General features: G+C 42.7%; 1 protein-coding gene across 6 annotated transcripts in view; it reads right to left on the bottom strand.

Annotated features, from left to right (window-relative positions):
- Window positions 1–20972, bottom strand: part of LOC147029922 (uncharacterized) — a 58229-nt gene extending 37257 nt beyond the window's left edge. For all 6 annotated transcript variants that reach the window (XR_015056135.1, XR_015056136.1, XR_015056139.1 and 3 more), the window contains exon 1: window positions 17377–20972. The gene's annotated coding sequence lies outside the window, so the exon portion shown is untranslated. The remainder of the gene's footprint in view (window positions 1–17376) is intronic.
- Window positions 20973–21494: the final 522 nt, after the last annotated feature.

Raw genomic sequence — 21494 nt, 5'->3', positions numbered from 1 at the left:
TGGACAATTTGCCAATATTTATCAACACTGCTGTTTTTTATGACAGGATGTTTGTGCAAGAGTGCAGAGATGAAAACCTCCCTCGTCTCACCCTCAACTTTCAAGAGTGTAAATTGAACTCATCAAATATGTTATAATTCCTCCTCTTGTGATTTCATTCTTGGCAGCTCCAGTGTTGGTGACAAACCACCAAAGGGTGGAACAAGAAAAAAAGTAGTTTTTGGCAGAGGATGGAGCCAAAGACCAGTGAGAAGAGTGAACGGCATCAGGATGGAGTTATAGCTGGGGAATGTCCTACATCATTAGCTGAGGCACAGGCTCCTGTAATGCTGAAAAACCAATGAGGCACGACAAAACTGGTTGCAGTCCAAGTATGTCCATGCAGTCCTGCAACATTGACTTGAAAACCAGGAAATGCAATACTATCTGCTGTCTAATCCAAGGCAAACCCTCATTCACAGTCTGAAGAAAAAAAAAGGAAGGACCTCAACAATTGCAGTGAAAAGGAGCACAAAGCCTCATCCCCATCTTCAGACAAACCAGCATGTAAGTTGTCGTCTGTAGTGAAATGGGATGAGGTACCTCGTTCCCCATTGGCAGAGAATTTTGCAAACATATCATTTTCCGCTATCGAACTGAACACGATGGCTCATTGCCCTGGTGCAGTCAAACCAGCGAATACCGCACTGACCACATCTTCCATCAGGTGAGACAAAACACAATCTACATTTTCCTTTGAAAGAGTGTGTGTATCTTTGTAAAACTGAACTCTCCTGAAACAGACTTTCTCTTCCAGAAAAGAATCGTTTTGACTGCAAATCTCCACCAGCTGCCATTGATTTTCCCAAGGCTGAAGAGCGACAGAAATAAAGAAACAAATGGAACACATGATTGTCATCCACCGACCCGCACGTTTCTTTCCTCCTTTATTCTTTCATTTATTTTTCTCTTCAAAGTCTCCATCCTCACCTTTTATTCACACATTTTGTGTTCACCCCCAAAATAACATACCATCATCCAATCTCTATTTACATCAAATGGTTTACCCTCATGATTGGGCGGTGGAGTGCACCATGTGATCGAGCTGCCAAAGCAACTCACACGTAGACAAGAGATGAATCAGGTTGAGTGAACCGTCTCTGAGGAAAGCAGAGCATTGAAACGGTGAGACACAGGTACAAGGGAGACAGGTATGAACTGAGATCTTTGCTGGAGATGAAGAGACGAAGGAAGAAAACAGGCAAACAGTGAAGGAAGCACATTGTCTGTCAATGGATTGTTTCACTCAATGTCTCAGCTCAACGACCCTTTTATTCTTTTCCTCTTCGCAACCCAACATAAGGTCAAACCTATGAAGACAGATATCCGTGGTGGATTCATTGGCCTCTTGAACCTCGGCCTGAGTTGCTGTATGAATTACATCCTGCAGTGTTTGCCAAACACTCCTGGTCCACTGGATTATTTCCACGGTTCGTAACTTGGTCCGATAATGGCTTGTTGTGAAGTTCGTTCTCACAGTTGTCTGATTTTAGAGGCTTTTAGATCAACGTTGCTGCAAAAGTTATTTTATTGCAAAGTCTAAGATTTTGCTCTGAATCAAAGCTACCACATCATCACAGGATATATTATGTACCCAAATTAAATGGTATCTCCAAATGATTATGTCATCAAATCTCTGCACCGAATCGTCAAGAGCCTTCGTCAAAGAATCAAACAGGTTGCTGAAGCAGTAGAGACACCAAACACAATACAAGGTGATTTACAATCACCGCTGTGATGATATTCGGGTCAGGTAGCAGAGAAAAGCCTCGTTCTCCATCTTCAGACAAACAAGGAAAGACCACAACATCTGTCACTGGACAATTTGCCAATATTTATCAAAACCGCTGTTTTTGATGACAGGATGTTTGTGCCATTGTACAGAAATGAACACCTCCTCGTCTCACCCTCAACTTTCAAGAGTGGAAATTGAACTCATCAAATATGTTATAATTCCTCCTCTTGAGATTTCATTCCTTGCAGTTCCGGTGTTGGTGACAAACCACCAAAGGGTGGAACAAGAAAAAAAGCAGTTTTTGGCAGAGGATGGAGCCAAAGACCAGTGAGAAGAGTGAACGGCATCAGGATGGAGTTATAGCTGGGGAATGTCCTACATCATTAGCTGAGGCACAGACTCCTGTAAAGATGAAAATCAAATGAGGCACGACAAAACTGGTTGCAGTCAAAGTATGTCCATGCAGTCCTGCAACATTGACTTGAAAACTAGGAAATACAATACTATCTGCTGTATAATCCAAGGCAAACCCTCATTCAAAGTCTGAAGAAACAAAAGGAAGGACCTCAACAATTGCAGTGAAAAGGAGCACAAAGCCTCGTCCCCACCTGCAGACAAAAGCAGCACAAATCCGTATTCCCCATCTTCAGACAAACCAGCATGTAAGTTGTCGTCTGTAGTGAAATGGGATGTGGTACCTTGTTCCCCATTGGCAGAGAATTTTGCAAACATATCATTTTCCGCTATCGAACTGAACACGATGGCTCATTGCCCTGGTGCAGTCAAACCAGCGAATACCGCACTGACCACATCTTCCATCAGGTGAGACAAAACACAATCTACATTTTCCTTTGAAAGAGTGTCTGTATCTTTGTAAAACTGAACTCTCCTGAAACAGACTTTCTCTTCCAGAAAAGAATCGTTTTGACTGCAAATCTCCACCAGCTGCCATTGATTTTCCCAAGGCTGAAGAGCGACAGAAATAAAGAAACAAATGGAACACATGATTGTCATCCACCGACCTGCACGTTTCTTTCCTCCTTTATTCTTTCATTTATTTTCTCTCTTCAAAGTCTCCATCCTCACCTTTTATTCACACATTTTGTGTTCACCCCCAAAATAACATACCATCATCCAATCTCTGTTTACATCAAATGGTTTACCCTCATGATTGGGCGGTGGAGTGCACCATGTGATCGAGCTGCCAAAACAACTCACACATAGACAAGAGATGAATCAGGTTGAGTGAACCATCTATGAGGAAACCACAGCATTGAAATGGTAAGACGCAGGTTCAAGGGAGACAGGTATGAACTGAGATCTTGGCTGGAGATGAACAGACGAAGGAAGAAAACAGGAAACAAGTGAAGGAAGCACATTGTCTGTCAATGGATTGTTTCACTCATTGTCTCGGCTGAACGACCCTTTTATTATTTTCCTCTTCCCAAACCCAACATTAGATCAAAGCTATGAAGACCGATCCCGTGGTGGATTCATTGGCCTTTTGAACCTCGGCCTGACTTGCTGCATGAATTGCGTCCTGCAGTGTTTGCCAAACACTCCTGGTCTACTGGAGTACTTCCACGGTTCGTAACTTGGTCAGATAATGCCTTGTTGTGAAGTTCGTTCTCACAGTTGTCTGATTTTAGAGGCTTTTAGATCTACGTTGCTGCAAAAGTTATTTTATTCCAAAGTTTCAGATTTAGCTCTGAATCAAAGCTACCATATCATCACAGGATATATTATGTACCCAAATTAAATGGTATCTCCAAATGATTATGTCATCAAATCTCTGCACCGAATAGTCAAGAGCCTTCGTCAAAGAATCAAAGAGGCTGCTGAAGCAGTAGAGATACCAAACACAATTCAAGGTGATTTACAATCACCGCTGTGATGATATTCGGGTCAGGTAGCAGAGAAAAGCCTCGTTCTCCATCGTCAGACAAACAAGGAAAGACCACAACATCTGTCACTGGACAATTTGCCAATATTTATCAAAACCGCTGTTTTTGATGACAGGATGTTTGTGCCATTGTACAGAAATGAACACCTCCTCGTCTCACCCTCAACTTTCAAGAGTGGAAATTGAACTCATCAAATATGTTATAATTCCTCCTCTTGTGATTTCATTCCTTGCAGTTCCGGTGTTGGTGACAAACCACCAAAGGGTGGAACAAGAAAAAAAGTAGTTTTTGGCAGAGGATTGAGCCAAAGACCAGTGAGAAGAGTGAACGGCATCAGGATGGAGTTATAGCTGGGGAATGTCCTACATCATTAGCTGAGGCACAGGCTCCTGTAATGCCGAAAAACCAATGAGGCATGACAAAACTGGTTGCAGTCCAAGTATGTCCATGCAGTTCTGCAACATTGACTTGAAAACCAGGAAATGCAATACTATCTGCTGTCTAATCCAAGGCAAACCCTCATTCACAGTCTGAAGGAAAAAAAAAGGAAGGACCTCAACAATTGCAGTGAAAAGGAGCACAAAGCCTAATCCCCATCTGCAGACAAAAGCAGCACAAATCCGTATTCCCCATCTTCAGACAAACCAACATGTAAGTTGTCGTCTGGAGTGAAATGGGATGTGGTACCTCGTTCGCCATTGGCAGAGAATTTTGCAAAGATATCATTGTTCGCAATCTAACTGAACACGGCGGCTCATTGCTCTGGTGCAGTCAAACCAGCGAATACCGCACTGACCACATCTTCCATCAGGTGAGACAAAACACAATCTACATTTTCCTTTGAAAGAGTGTGTGTATCTTTGTAAAACTGTACTCTCCTGAAACAGACTTTCTCTTCCAGAAAAGAATCGTTTTGACTGCAAATCTCCACCAGCTGCCATTGATTTTCCCGAGGCTGAAGAGCGACAGAAATAAAGAAACAAATGGAACACATGATTGTCATCCACCGACCCGCACGTTTCTTTCCTCCTTTATTCTTTCATTTATTTTCTCTCTTCAAAGTCTCCATCCTCACCTTTTATTCACACATTTTGTGTTCACCCCCAAAATAACATACCATCATCCAATCTCTGTTTACATCAAATGGTTTACCCTCATGATTGGGCGGTGGAGTGCACCATGTGATCGAGCTTGCAAAACAACTCACACATAGACAAGAGATGAATCAGGTTGAGTGAACCATCTATGAGGAAACCACAGCATTGAAATGGGAAGACGCAGGTACAAGGGAGACAGGTATGAACTGAGATCTTGGCTGGAGATGAACAGACGAAGGAAGAAAACAGGTAAACAAGTGAAGGAAGCACATTGTCTGTCAATGGATTTTCACTCATTGTCTCGGCTGAACGACCCTTTTATTATTTTCCTCTTCCCAAACCCAACATTAGATCAAAGCATTGAAGACCGATCCCGTGGTGGATTCATTGGCCTTTTGAACCTCGGCCTGACTTGCTGCATGAATTGCGTCCTGCAGTGTTTGCCAAAAACTCCTGGTCTACTGGAGTACTTCCACGGTTCGTAACTTGGTCAGATAATGCCTTGTTGTGAAGTTCGTTCTCACAGTTGTCTGATTTTAGAGGCTTTGAGATCTTCGTTGCTGCAAAAGTTATTTTCTTCCCAAGTATAAGATTTAGCTGCGAATCAAAGATTCTTCATAGTCACAGGATATAATATGTCCCCAAATTATATCGAATCTCCAAATGATTGTCACAAAATCTATGCACCAAATAATCAAGGGCCTTCGTCCAAGAATCGAAGATGCTGCTGAAGCAGTGGAGACACCACCAAAGGATATACAAGGTGATTTAACATCACCGCTGTGATGATATTCGGAGCAGGAAGCAGAGAAAATCCTCGTTCTCCATCTTCAGACAAACAAGGAAAGACCACAATGTCTGTAAATGGACAATTTGCCAATATTTATCAACACTGCTGTTTTTTATGACAGGATGTTTGTGCAAGAGTGCAGAGATGAAAACCTCCCTCGTCTCACCCTCAACTTTTAAGAGTGTAAATTGAACTCATCAAATATGTTATAATTCCTCCTCTTGTGATTTCATTCTTGGCAGCTCCAGTGTTGGTGACAAACCACCAAAGGGTGGAACAAGAAAAAAAGTAGTTTTTGGCAGAGGATGGAGCCAAAGACCAGTGAGAAGAGTGAACGGCATCAGGATGGAGTTATAGCTGGGGAATGTCCTACATCATTAGCTGAGGTACAGGCTCCTGTAATGCTGAAAATCAAATGAGGCACGACAAAACTGGTTGCAGTCCAAGTATGTCCATGCAGTCCTGCAACATTGACTTGAAAACCAGGAAATGCAATACTATCTGCTGTCTAATCCAAGGCAAACCCTCATTCACAGTCTGAAGAAAAAAAAAGAGGAAGGACCTCAACAATTGCAGTGAAAAGGAGCACAAAGCCTCATCCCCATCTTCAGACAAACCAGCATGTAAGTTGTCGTCTGGAGTGAAAGGGGATGTCGTACCTCGTTCGCCATTGGCAGAGAATTTTGCAAAGATATCATTGTCCGCAATTCAAATGAACACGATGGCTCATTGCCATGGTGCAGTCAAACCAGCGAATACCGCACTGACCACATCTTCCATCAGGTGAGACAAAACACAATCTACATTTTCCTTTGAAAGAGTGTGTGTATCTTTGTAAAACTGAACTCTCCTGAAACAGACTTTCTCTTCCAGAAAAGAATCGTTTTGACTGCAAATCTCCACCAGCTGCCATTGATTTTCCCGAGGCTGAAGAGCGACAGAAATAAAGAAACAAATGGAACACATGATTGTCATCCACCGACCTGCACGTTTCTTTCCTCCTTTATTCTTTCATTTTTTTTTTCTCTTCAAAGTCTCCATCCTCACCTTTTATTCACACATTTTGTGTTCACCCCCAAAATAACATACCATCATCCAATCTCTGTTTACATCAAATGGTTTACCCTCATGATTGTGCGTGGAGTGCACCATGTGATCGAGCTGCCAAAGCAACTCACACTTAGACAAGAGATGAATCAGGTTGAGTGAACCGTCTCTGAGGAAAGCAGAGCATTGAAACGGTGAGACACAGGTACAATGGAGACAGGTATGAACTGAGATCTTTGCTGGAGATGAACAGACGAAGGAAGAAAACAGGCAAACAAGTGAAGGAAGCACATTGTCTGTCAATGGATTTTTTCACTCAATGTCTCAGCTCAACGACCCTTTTATTCTTTTCGTCTTCGCAACCCAACATAAGGTCAATCCTATGAAGACAGATATCCGTGGTGGATTCATTGGCCTCTTGAACCTCGGCCTGACTTGCTATATGAATTGCATCCTGCAGTGTTTGCCAAAAACTCCTGGTCTACTGGAGTACTTTCATGGTTCGTGACTTGGTCCGATTACGGCTTGTTGTAAAGTTCGTTCTCACAGTTGTCTGATTTTAGAGGCTTTTAGATCTACGTTGCTGCAAAAGTTATTTTATTCCAAAGTTTCAGATTTAGCTCTGAATCAAAGCTACCACATCATCACAGGATATATTATGTACCCAAATTAAATGGTATCTCCAAATGATTATGTCATCAAATCTCTGCACCGAATAGTCAAGAGCCTTCGTCAAAGAATCAAAGAGGCTGCTGAAGCAGTAGAGATACCAAACACAATTCAAGGTGATTTACAATCACCGCTGTGATGATATTCGGGTCAGGTAGCAGAGAAAAGCCTCGTTCTCCATCGTCAGACAAACAAGGAAAGACCACAACATCTGTCACTGGACAATTTGCCAATATTTATCAAAACCGCTGTTTTTGATGACAGGATGTTTGTGCCATTGTACAGAAATGAACACCTCCTCGTCTCACCCTCAACTTTCAAGAGTGGAAATTGAACTCATCAAATATGTTATAATTCCTCCTCTTGTGATTTCATTCCTTGCAGTTCCGGTGTTGGTGACAAACCACCAAAGGGTGGAACAAGAAAAAAAGTAGTTTTTGGCAGAGGATGGAGCCAAAGACCAGTGAGAAGAGTGAACGGCATCAGGATGGAGTTATAGCTGGGGAATGTCCTACATCATTAGCTGAGGCACAGGCTCCTGTAATGCCGAAAATCAAATGAGGCACGACAAAACTGGTTGCAGTCAAAGTATGTCCATGCAGTCCTGCAACATTGACTTGAAAACCAGGAAATACAATACTATCTGCTGTATAATCCAAGGCAAACCCTCAATCAAAGTCTGAAGAAACAAAAGGAAGGACCTCAACAATTGCAGTGAAAAGGAGCACAAAGCCTCGTCCCCACCTGCAGACAAAAGCAGCACAAATCCGTATTCCCCTTCTTCAGACAAACCAGCATGTAAGTTGTCGTCTGTAGTGAAATTGGATGTGGTACCTTGTTCCCCATTGGCAGAGAATTTTGCAAACATATCATTTTCCGCTATCGAACTGAACACGGCGGCTCATTGCCCTGGTGCAGTCAAACCAGCGAATACCGCACTGACCACATCTTCCATCAGGTGAGACAAAACACAATCTACATTTTCCTTTGAAAGAGTGTCTGTATCTTTGTAAAACTGAACTCTCCTGAAACAGACTTTCTCTTCCAGAAAAGAATCGTTTTGACTGCAAATCTCCACCAGCTGCCATTGATTTTCCCGAGGCTGAAGAGCGACAGAAATAAAGAAACAAATGGAACACATGATTGTCATCCACCGACCCGCACGTTTCTTTCCTCCTTTATTCTTTCATTTATTTTCTCTCTTCAAAGTCTCCATCCTCACCTTTTATTCACACATTTTGTGTTCACCCCCAAAATAACATACCATCATCCAATCTCTGTTTACATCAAATGGTTTACCCTCATGATTGGGCGGTGAAGTGCACCATGTGATCGAGCTGCCAAAACAACTCACACATAGACAAGAGATGAATCAGGTTGAGTGAACCATCTATGAGGAAACCACAGCATTGAAATGGTAAGACGCAGGTACAAGGGAGACAGGTATGAACTGAGATCTTGGCTGGAGATGAACAGACGAATAGAAGGAAGAAAACAGGTAAACAAGTGAAGGAAGCACATTGTCTGTCAATGGATTGTTTCACTCATTGTCTCGACTGAACGACCCTTTTATTATTTTCCTCTTCCCAAACCCAACATTAGATCAAAGCTATGAAGACCGATCCCGTGGTGGATTCATTGGCCTTTTGAACCTCGGCCTGACTTGCTGCATGAATTGCGTCCTGCAGTGTTTGCCAAACACTCCTGGTCTACTGGAGTACTTCCACGGTTCGTAACTTGGTCAGATAATGCCTTGTTGTGAAGTTCGTTCTCACAGTTGTCTGATTTTAGAGGCTTTGAGATCTTTGTTGCTGCAAAAGTTATTTTCTTCCCAAGTATAAGATTTAGCTGCGAATCAAAGATTCTTTATAGTCACAGGATATAATATGTCCCCAAATTATATCGAATCTCCAAATGATTGTCACAAAATCTCTGCACCGAATCGTCAAGAGCCTTCGTCAAAGAATCAGAGGTTGCTGAAGCAGTAGAGACACCAAACACAATACAAGGTGATTTACAATCACCGCTGTGATGATATTCGGGGCAGGTAGCAGAGAAAAGCCTCGTTCTCCATCTTCAGACAAACAAGGAAAGACCACAACATCTGTCACTGGACAATTTGCCAATATTTATCAACACCGCTGTTTTTGATGACAGGATGTTTGTGCCATTGTACAGAGATGAACACCACCTCGTCTCACCCTCAACTTTCAAGAGTGGAAATTGAACTCCTCAAATATGTTATAATTCCTCCTCTTGTGATTTCATTCTTGGCAGCTCCAGTGTTGGTGACAAACCACCAAAGGGTGAAACAAGAAAAAAAGTAGTTTTTGGCAGAGGATGGAGCCAAAGACCAGTGAGAAGAGTGGACGGCATCAGGATGGAGTTATAGCTGGGGAATGTCCTACATCATTAGCTGAGGAACAGACTCCTGTAATGCCGAAAATCAAATGAGGCACGACAAAACTGGTTGCAGTCAAAGTATGTCCATGCAGTCCTGCAACATTGACTTCAAAACCAGGAAATACAATACTATCTGCTGTATAATCCATGGCAAACCCTCATTCAAAGTCTGAAGAAACAAAAGGAAGGACCTCAACAATTGCAGTGAAAAGGAGCACAAAGCCTCGTCCCCACCTGCAGACAAAAGCAGCACAAATCCGTATTCCCCATCTTCAGACAAACCAGCATGTAAGTTGTCGTCTGTAGTGAAATGGGATGTGGTACCTTGTTCCCCATTCACAGAGAATTTTGCAAACATATCATTTTCCGCAATCGAACTGAACACGATGGCTCATTGCCCTGGTGCAGTCAAACCAGCGAATACCGCACTGACCACATCTTCCATCAGGTGAGACAAAACACAATCTACATTTTCCTTTGAAAGAGTGTCTGTATCTTTGTAAAACTGAACTCTCATGAAACAGACTTTCTCTTCCAGAAAAGAATCGTTTTGACTGCAAATCTCCACCAGCTGCCATTGATTTTCCCGAGGCTGAAGAGCGACAGAAATAAAGAAACAAATGGAACACATGATTGTCATCCACCGACCCGCACGTTTCTTTCCTCCTTTATTCTTTCATTTATTTTCTCTCTTCAAAGTCTCCATCCTCACCTTTTGTTCACACATTTTGTGTTCACCCCAAAAAATAACATACCATCATCCAATCTCTGTTTACATCAAATGGTTTACCCTCATGATTGTGCGGTGGAGTGTACCATGTGATCGAGCTGCCAAAGCAACTCACACATGGACAAGAGATGAATCAGGTTGAGTGAACCGTCTATGAGGAAACCACAGCATTGGAACGGTGAGACACAGGTACAAGGGAGACAGTTATGAACTGAGATCTTGGCCTGAGATAAACAGACGAAGGAAGAAAACAGGTAAACAAGTGAAGGAAGCACATTGTCTGTCAATGGGGATTGTTTCACTCAATGTCTCAGCTCAACGACCCTTTTATTCTTTTCCTCTTCCCAACCCAACATAAGATCAAACCTATGAAGACCAATATCCGTGGTGGATTCATTGGCCTCTTGAACCTCGGCCTGACTTGCTCTCTGAATTGCATCCTGCAATGTTTGCCAATCACTCCTGGTCTACTGGAGTATTTCCATGGTTCGTAACTTGGTCCCATAATGGCTTGTTGTGAAGTTCGTTCTCATAGTTGTCTGATTTTAGAGGCTTTTCGATTTACGTTGCTGCAAAAGTTATTTTATTCCAAAGTATACGATTTTGCTGCGAATCAAAGCTTCCACATCGTCACAGGATATAATATGTCCCCAAATTATATAGAATCTCCAAATGATTACGTCACAAAATCTCTGCACCAAATAATCAAGGGCCTTCGTCCAAGAATCGAAGATGCTGCTGAAGCAGTGGAGACACCACCAAAGGATATACAAGGTGATTTACCATCACCGCTGTGATGTCATTCGGGACAGGGATTTGGAGTTTTCCAGGGTCTCAGCACACCATTGCCATCCCATTTTGAAAGGCACAAAGGGATCGTTGAAGTCCTGCACCAGTGAATGCATAGCAGATGACAGTTGCCTCAATGTACCTTCAAAAATAATTACATACTCAAAAACACATAATCCTGTATGTCACCCACCAGATGAACAGTTTACAGTCAGATCTCATCTTGACTGAGATCAAACTCAGACCTCACAGCTCATGTGTAAGTACATGGTTTCAAGTACATCAAACTCAGACCTCACAGCTTCAAGCGAAATTTTCTTTGCTTTGAAATCATAATCCAATGAACACATCCATCTTGCATAACCCTGGAGTATACATTGAGAGATTACCACTTAAATAGTTTCTGAGGAAGTTATAAAATTGAGGATGTGCAGTCACAACATAGAGTTCAATATCAGAATAACTTGTGTTCATGGTCTGGGAATTAAATAACGATAAAAAATACATTTTGGATTACTTCGTTTCTCGAAAGAGGTTTGAGGGTGTGAAGTTGTAGTATTGATCCAGTGCATTGGTGAGTTGCCCAAGTGGGTCTAATCCTGGCAGGCAACATCTTTCGAGACCCAAAGACCTCCTTTGACCACAATATTGTTGAGGTTTTGCGAAGCCGGCACTCCTGCAAAGCAACGGCACCCAACATCTCGCGGTCCTGAGACAGTTATTTCATTGCTCTCAAGTCCCGAATAAGCGTGCATGCACGCTTACTTTTTTCGAGGTGAAAATCCCCCTTCTATTCGGGTCTACACGCTTATTAAACAAGTGAAATCCTTCAATACAGCGTGTGTGGTGAAGCAAATGAGTACACGAATGTTAAAATATGCAATTTATACTTTTTCAGTTGAAAAACCATTAAAAAGCGTACTTAATATTTGAAATGTAAAAATCTTGTTATTATTGTGATAAGCACCTTTATATATATATTTATAACAGAAGGAATGAAATAGTTTGATACAGCGTGGCAGGAGGCCACAAAAGAATGATGGCATAAGAAGAACTTTGCTTTCAGCGTTCGGCGATCGGCGCGAAATGCGATGGTGGGCGGAAATGACGTCTTTCGGCGCGAAATGCGATGGTGGGCGGAAATGACGTCTTTCGTCGTTCGTACATGAGAGGGGCGCGTTTCTTGCTTTTTTTCTGTCAAGCAATAAATTCCATGGTTTTCACATATATAACACGTTAGTTTCACAAATTTCCATTGAAATACTCAGGTATTTCCGTCAATTGTCGCCATTTCGGTCTAGGTTTCGCACTGCATCTACCGGCCGTCCGTCATTGGCTGTCACAGGCACATGGGGGAGGGGGGAACACCGGGACACCGGAGACGTGGTAGACACCGGGGACATTTCAAACTCGATGCAATTGTATACAGCGCACGCGCTGTAAAAATCGTTCTTGCCACCCTCAGGTCATATTTACTCCGGCGAGCGTGTCGGGTGACAATGTTGTTCATGTTATCACAAACCTCAATGATAACTTGTGCTGGTCCCAGCAATTCGATCAGTTTTTAGAGGCATCAAGACAGGCGGAGAGTAAGAAACTCACCACCTTGCTTCATTGTACTGGAACGGAGGCGATTGAGGTCGACAACACGTTTTTGTTCGACCCCATGTCAGACAGTAAGGTATTATCAGAGGTGATAAAACAGTTCAAGGACGACTGCAACCCTTGGAAGAATGTAGTGAATGAACGGCACTTCTGGCAGAACAAGTATCAGGATGGACAATCCTTCGGCCATCACCTGATGGATCTACGAAGGTTGGCCAAATCGTGTGAGTTTGATGAGGTGGACAACATGATTCGGGATAAAATCGTTTTCAGAATGTCCGATATGTGGATCAAAGAGCATCTTTTACATGAAAAGGGCTTGGACCTTGCCAAAGCCGTGGATATTTGCCAAGCCGCCGAAGCAAGCCACGTGCAAATCCAGTGAATGTACAAGACGCCGTTGGAGGTAAACAAGCTGCGTGGAAGAGTCGTAAAGATGACTGGACGCAATGTTCGTGGTGGAGTAGCTCGCGAAAATGCGAGTCGAGCTGCTGATCAACAATGTGGTTGCCCAAAAAAAGGACATGGTATCTCTGATGGTTGGGGAGGAAGTGGTGAAGAAACTGGCAGTTATACCCCTCTCTGACAACACCATCCAATGCAGAATTGAAGATACGAGTCTGGACGTAATGACTCAGGTCGTACAGAAGATCAAGGAATCGCCGTGGCACGCCATACAGTTGGACGAGTCCACTGATATCGCATCGTACGCACAACTCATCGTCTGGGTCCGCTTCATCAAGGCTGATAACTTTGTCGATGAGCCTCTGCTCATCAAACCATTGGAGGCCACCACCAAATGCGAGGACATTTTTGGAAAAGTAGAGCAGTTTTATCGTGACCATGATCTGGACTTCGGAAAGTTGCTCGGTTCTACAACAGACGGCGCGCCAGCAATGTTAGGAGTGCGTTCTGGATTCAAGGCTAAATTGCTTGAGGTGGCTCCTCAGACCTCCATGGTACAATGCTGCATGATTCACCGAGAAGCGCTCGCCTCTCGTACTTTGCTAGAAACCTTGCAGAGCGTGCTCTCAGAAGTCGTAAAAATGGTGAATCGCATCAAATCGAGCACCCTCAACACTAGGTTATTCAGGCTATTCTGACAGGAGATGGACGCCGACCATAAGAATTTACTATTCTACACTCAAGTCAGATTAGATGGTTATCTCGAGGAAACTTTCTTCTGCGTGTTTACGAGCTCAAAGATGAACTGAAGGAGTTCCTACGCACACAAGGGAAAACGGCATGGGTGGCGTTGCTCGAGTCGGATTCTTGGCTATCAGAACTGTGCTATATAGTTGACATCTTTGAACATCTCAATGTCCTCAACCGCTCCCTCCAAGGCAAAGAGGCCAACCTCATGATTTTTCACGACAAAATTAGCAGATTTCTGGCGACTCTAAAATTACTGGCAGACAAAGCAACTGTTAAGCGCTTCAGCCTTTTACCCCGTCTGGTGGAGCATCTAACGACCTGCCAGTACGATGATACTGAGCTCGACAGTCTTTCTGGGGAGATAGCACGTCACCTTCGGTCGCTCATTGAACAGTTCCAGCACTATTTCCCTGAGCTGGATGTGCAGTCCTTTTCTGTGGTTCGGGACCCTTTCACGGCTCCACTGGACTCGATTGCTGATGAAGATGATACAGCACAGGAAGAGCTTGTATAGCTCCAGCAGGATTCAGGAGCGCAGGCTCTTGCGCGGACCAATTCGTTGTCGACATTCTGGTGCAAAATGCTGCCGTCGTACCCGACCCTGTCACGGCGCGCCATTAAGGTTCTCATGCCATATCCTTCATCATACTTTTGTGAGTAGTCGTTTTCTACCATGGTGGTGATTAAAACAAATTACAGAAATCGCCGAGAAATGGAGCATGATATGATCCTGGCATTGTCATCTACTTCTCCACGCATAGAGAAGTTGGTTTCTGAAAAACAGGCTCATCCTTCTCACTGATATATCTAAATGTCATTTGGACTAAACTTCTGAAACATTCAACTGTACTATTTGGATAATGTCGGCTATTCTCCGTTTACTCGTCCATGAAAACATAACGATGGTGAATAAAGTAAACAATAAATTTTCTTTTGTCATATGAGATCTTATCTTATATGTTATGAATTGGGTTTTGAATCTTTTGGGTCGCGCGATGTTGAGAGGTTCTGAAATTGGGTCGCCACTAAAAAAAGTTTGAAAACCACTGCTCTAAGATCAAGCTATTCCATATAGGGAAACAGAATGCTTCCACAAATAATAAATATCCATTTTGTACTTGTTGAAACCACAGAGGAATGATAAACTCAATTGCTCATTACAATTTTATATTTAGAGAATGATCAATATTTACAGGGGATGGGAGAAATGAAAAAAAAATTACAAAATTTTGCATCCCCTCATGTCTGCTCAAAATTTTCAAGCTCCCCCCTCTGTGTTTTCAAAATTGTCTCCATTTAATACTTCATGTTCCAAACAAAAATTTCACATCCCATCCTGAAGGTTCTCCAAAGCTTGGATTCTCCCTTTCATCCCCCTGCGTTATTGATTGGTCCCTTACAAAAAAAAATATTATCACTGCACAAAAAGAAAGTTCACACTTGTTTGAGTGTCATAATTCTTAATACAATCAATTAAAGAAACTAAAATTAATATGAACATATGAAGAATATTGTTACATGTGAAAAAAACAAATTATTTGAAATCTGCTAGATCCTGACGAGTTTGTGAAGATTGGTGCAATTCAAAAAGTTCCAAATTCAATGAGATTATGCGGGGTGAAATTGCTTAGCTTGGGGTGTTGCACTCGCCTGAATTTAAGTGGTGACCAGCGTGTTTCATCGATCTGAAAGACGCCTTCCCTTAAATGCTGGGTTTAGTGAAGGTTATAAAACGTTTTTACAATATTTTACAATGTTTTCAAAATGGTTTCAAAAATCTCTGTTTATAATATTGCAAAATTGACAAAATATTTTTTATTAATATTTGACAAAAATGTTTTACACTAACATTTATACTGCATCCTTTGATAATATTTATTTCAAAACATTTTCATAGTCTTATCTAGACTCAATATTTTATATCATTTAAACATTTTAAAAACTCTTTGGAAAAATGTTTTGTTTGCTGGTTTCCATGTACGTATGTGGTAAAGTTTTCGAATGAATCTACATGGTATACTATGTAAATGTTGTCTTTTTGATATTTGTTGTAAGAGGTTCTGCATCTTGAAATTAAAGCAATTTAACTCATCAAGCTTTTATGTGATTTTCATCTCATATCATTATTTACATGCATGTTTTGCATTAAGCCAATTCATTTCTTTGAAAGTGTTCTGTAAATGTTAAGGGCAATGAAATAATATGTAAGCCTATTGAGGGGTGGGGATGGAAGTTTGGGTCGGGCAGAATAAGTTTTTATATGTATATCTTTATGCAGAATTGGGTGAGGATATTTTTTTTGGGGGGGGGGGGTCTCGACTCGCGGGTGAAGATATTTTTTTTACCATAAAAACTTCCATGCCCCCCTGAGAATCAAATGGTACACCTCTTATTTTAGAGAGTGACAGATGAAAAACCAACAAATTAAACCCTTTAAGTTTGGAAATTTATTCACATATGCCTTCCCCAAAATCGCTCGCCTATGCGAAAACAAATTTTCCCCACAAAAAAAAATTTCCCCTGCACTCTCTTTTGTACATTAAAAGTTTTGACCCTCTCACTTATGTTGAACCAAAATTCCCCCCCTCCCCTTTGCTACAAAAAATATCGATGAAAACCTAACCTTAAAAAAAACACTAAAAACAGCAAAAAAAAAAAAGAATTTTTTTAAATCCCTGAAAAAAACGTATGAAAGTTGCAACTTTTAAAAATCCTTAAAAACATTAAACGTAGAATAACATAAAATTGCCTAAAATAACAAAACATATTTTAAATAACATTAAAAAAACATGACTTTAGTTTTGTTTTGTTATTGATGAAGTGACCTGGAGCCTAATGTAACTTGGATGTTACGCCTATGTTTGTTTCCCGATCTAACCCTGTGTCGGGCCTCATAATATGTATTGATCGCCTCCTTGCAATTGCCAAGGAGCTCCAAGTAGTCCATTTGCCGTTATTATGTGTTCCATTGTCAACCTTGTTGATGTGGAAAGTGTATGGTTTTATGATTGTTTTGGACTAACATGGGTCCATTAATAAAATTCAGGTTAGTTGCCGGGGTGGCTACCTTGGGGAACTCCTGTAATTTGCATAAATTCAAGATGGCCACTACAGGTCAGACGATGGGCTAAGTTTTTAATCGGTTAACATATAATCCTGTGTAATACCTCTTTTCCATATGATTTTGACATGCGGAATTCAATTTTGGGGTATTTTTTACGTTCAGAAATAAATAGCGGTTCACATGAAATGTCCATGACTATTTTCTGCTGAAAATTATGCAACACCAATGCAAAAGTGAAGTCATGAATGGTTCACAACAGTATGTTGATCATCAGAAAGCATACACATTGTCATGTCATCATATTGGACATCTTAGGAACAGAGGACATAGAGCCTAGTAGACAACTTACGTATTGTTTATTCCCATTCATTGTACTCGTCCCCTTCAGTATCCTCGTCTCTTTCCAGTTCTGCTTCGACACTCCCTTCTTCCACTTCACTTTTACTGTCCTCCACAGTCTTGTGTGGGTTGAAGCACTTGTCACTGCAACCACAAGTGCAGTATAGCATGCAGGAGATCTTTGCATGGTGACAACTGCAACTTGCAGTACTGCAGGCCTTCCCCTCTGCTTTGCATCCACACCGCACAACATCCATGAGGTCCAAAGGGGCTGGTGGAGTAGCAGAAGTTGCTGGCACTGGGATTCCATCTCTGATGTCCCATCCATATTTTGTAATGTCAAGTTCAGGTGGGGCCTGCTGATCAGCTGATTTTGCAAGTACTGTCTGTAGATGTGCATGCAAAATATGTAGGAAGAGATTGATCTCAGTTGGAGGTAATGCCATGAGCTTGAGGGGCTTGCCAGACTTCCTTGTGTACATATAGTACCTCAACTCGCTCATCGTGGTACCTTCTGGCTGACCATACAGGGCACAGAAGAATGTCCGCCCTGCTTCCATGAGCTGTTCATGGCTTGCGTTCAGCTCGCCAAGTGTGGAGTACAAACCAGGGAAGTTGCCAGCTCTCAGTGTCTTCAGGGCTGACACTTTGCCCTTGCCGTATGGGTATGACGTGGTATCTGAGCCAGTGATGTAGTGCATTCCCAAAAGCTGCAGACACTTGGGGCCAAGCTGGTCACAGGTGGTGTTGATATTCCAAATTGCTCCATCCCACCTTTCCATTCTACACTGTGGCCTGGATGTTGCGCTGGTAAACCCAGTAAACCATCAATACAAAAACATCAGTGTCATCAGAGAGGATACGTATCACTCTTGCATTACATTCAGCAGCCATGAGCAGGTGTGAGATCATTGTAATGTCTGCTTCATCATGGTTGAACGCACCATGGCTAAGGCTCTCCACAGTAACTCCTTCACCAAAGTTATATGTACTCAAAACCTTGGACAGCTGCAACTTGTTCTGCTTGTTTTTCAGGATGGCGTTTCGACTCGGCAGGGGTGTGTTTATTGTGAGGTCATAGTTGATGGAACCAATGCCAGCACGCCTCAATCCTTCATGGTCCTTTGCAGAAACATCATAATATTTGTCAAAGACCAAGATCTTCTGACCAGCAATGGTAGACAGCCTTGTCTTGATGGACTCAACCAAGACTGACACAGTTCCCCTGAAAGGCCAGACAATATGATAGAGAAGTTGGCTCGCGTCAACAATGGTAACATCTGGTTGCAGAGGCTGTTGTGCCTGAACACAGAGTTTGTGTGCCAGTAGTGCTTTGTTGCCTTTCCTTAAACACCCATATTCATCAATGAGTGAGGGGGGTACTGCGCAGAGCTCAAACTGGAAGATAGGTCCTAGCTCCATTTGTCTTTTCTGTTCAATAGTCAGCAGCCTGAGGAAGATGGTTTCTCGATCAAAGATCGTCTTGTCCCCAATTTTCACTCCTTTCTGTAAGTGCTCCATTGTCTTGATGGGGCATGAGATGGTTGCATGGAATCCACCTGGAATAGATGCATAGAACTCTGCAACCATTTTCTGACCTACAACCACGGAATCCTCAACATTCACTTCAGCTTCTCGGGGAGCAATTCGACCATTGGCAATGTTGTACAGATGTGGTGAGTGATTCTCAAGAAGATGAGACACATTCGACAATTCAAGTAAAATCCGGCACCTATCATCTGCATCAAGTTCTCTCCTCTTCTTGCCCTCCTCCTTGTGACGTAGTCCGATTCTTGTGTCCTTTTCTCTGACTTGGTCTTCATTGTCCTTGTTTGAGGAGTCAGGGTAGATGTGCTCCATTGTATCTGAGATGTAGGCAGTGACAGGAAAGGAATCGATCCACTCTGCTACCATCTCTGGAGAAAGTCATACCCTTGAGGCCACCCTTGCCAATTCTAATCGCAGTTTGTTCACCGAACTGATCAGAGCTCACACCATTCCAAATGCCTTCCTGGTGACGACACACAAAAGCACCTGATATGAGCTCTGACTTGGCATCTGGTGGCAGCAGATAGCTCATCTCCAGAAGGTGATGGGTGATGTAACAGGCATAGTGATGGTGACCAGCAACAAATAAGTAGGGAAGCATGCGTTCAAGTGTTAGCTGTTGCAGCAGGAAGTCTGCCTCCCTCTCACTACGCAGAAGTTGATGAACAAGCAGAGTAGGCTTGATGAAGTTATCAACCCAGTGCTTCCCAGTTAGGTGCTGTCTGCATGTCTCAAGGTAGCTGCACAACTCCTGGAATGTCATGGGGCCGGTGGTGAGGAAGGAAATGAGAAGGGCAGTCAAAACCATCCGGAAGGCTCTCATTGATCGAACCCAGGACTTGCCACTCATGATTCCTGCCAGGCCCCCAAATGCTGAACTGATGAGAGTCTCAACACCAGACCCACGCATGAGTTTGCCAATGCAACCACAGAAGGACTGCACAGTGTGCATTATCCCAGGCCAAAGAATCACATTTTCAAAGTGATCAACGTCATGCCACTTGATTTGGCAAGCCACCATGTAGAGCTGGAGATCCACAGAGATGTGGACATAAGTCATTCCCATATCAGTCAATGACTTCTGAAGATACTCCAGTGAAGTCACTACAGTGTCTGGATGAGAAGCTTTGGCATCAATAAGGGGTCCGAACATGTCGGTACTTGCTGGCTTTTTTCTGCATGACTGGTGAATGCTTCTTGGTTGTTGAACCCACCCCATTCCATGGCGTTCACCTGTGTGCTGACTGTGTTTAGCCACTTCATGTCCTTTTCCTGTGCAGCAGCTAAACTAGCTTGCCGGACACACACTTCTTGGTAGGAGAATCCAGAGGTTGCATCCACAGCCGGGGGGGGGGGGGTTCACTTTGGATGGCCCAGTGTAGTGCTGCAGAGGAAGGCTCCCTGATGAGCTGCTGCTTGTCCGAGACTGGGCAGATTTCTTAGAGAGTCGTGGCATAATAAGGTCGCTCTTCCCTGGGTGAGCATGCCCATACTCAAGAATGCCTGCAGGATGGGGTTGCTGAAATTCATGAGAGGACATGAGTAGTGCGCTGACCATTACGCGTGAACACTTGCACATCAAGATTATTAAACCAGGCAAAAATCACGCCAACAGTTCTACTCAAACCCATGAATTGGTGGAGAAGCTGAGCATTGTCACCGAGAAAATGAGCAGTGGATTTCCTAAATCTCAGGACCTCATCATATGACGTTGTGAACTCATGTTCATGAAGGAGCTTTAGAAGATCAGAACTGCCATGGCGGTGCAGTAGTTTGACAGCCAGTCCTAATGTTGTCTGATTTCTGGTACCTGTAACATGACTTTGAATTGACTGGCTCAGGCTTAGAGATTTCTTGGTCATTTCACCACCAGACACCAAGTCTGAAATCAACCTCAGTAAAGTTGGGCTTGTTGCCTTGATTGTGTAAATTCTGAGAGGTCATAATTGGCACTGTTGTACTTGACTGAGCATGCCTCCTTCTTGACCTGCCTTACCACAGAATCAATACTCCTCTCATCTGCATCATCCACTTTAACCATTTTCAGATGGTTAGCAATGGATTTACGGAAACCAACAATGGTAGCACATCCATCTACCCGAACTAAAATAACGTCCTTACTCACGTAGTCTGTTAGTTTGCTCAACATATCACGTCGAGTGAGTTTGCCACCAAGATCACAGTACAGGGAATGCAGTTCAACGCTATTCCACATCTTTGACCTGTCACAATTCATGCGTTCTATGACGTTATTTAGGGCACTTTCTTCTGCAACACCAGTTGGCAAATCAGCATATTTAGGGACTGTCATGAAACTGTTATAATAGCGTACATGGTATTTGCACTCAGCCATAGGGAGATCAACCAAATATCCAATATGTAACTTGACCGTTCTGGCTACTTCATCATTACGTTGCTCAGCAGCATTAATGATGGCATCTTTCATAGTTGGGATGAGATTACCTTCCTTGTCAAAACGTTCTTTAATCATGCACTGACGAACACGATCCCATCTTTCTGGATGTTTGTCATCAACAGGTAAACATTCTTTGCCACAAAAAATGCAGTCACGTTTGTTAA

This window comes from Eptatretus burgeri, chromosome 3 (assembly GCF_056783735.1).
Source record: "Eptatretus burgeri isolate ZD-2024b chromosome 3, Ebu_testis_v1, whole genome shotgun sequence".
NCBI lineage: Eukaryota > Metazoa > Chordata > Myxini > Myxiniformes > Myxinidae > Eptatretus > Eptatretus burgeri.
Note: the sequence above shows the minus strand (reverse complement) of the source record. Positions and strands in the feature narration are given on the sequence as shown.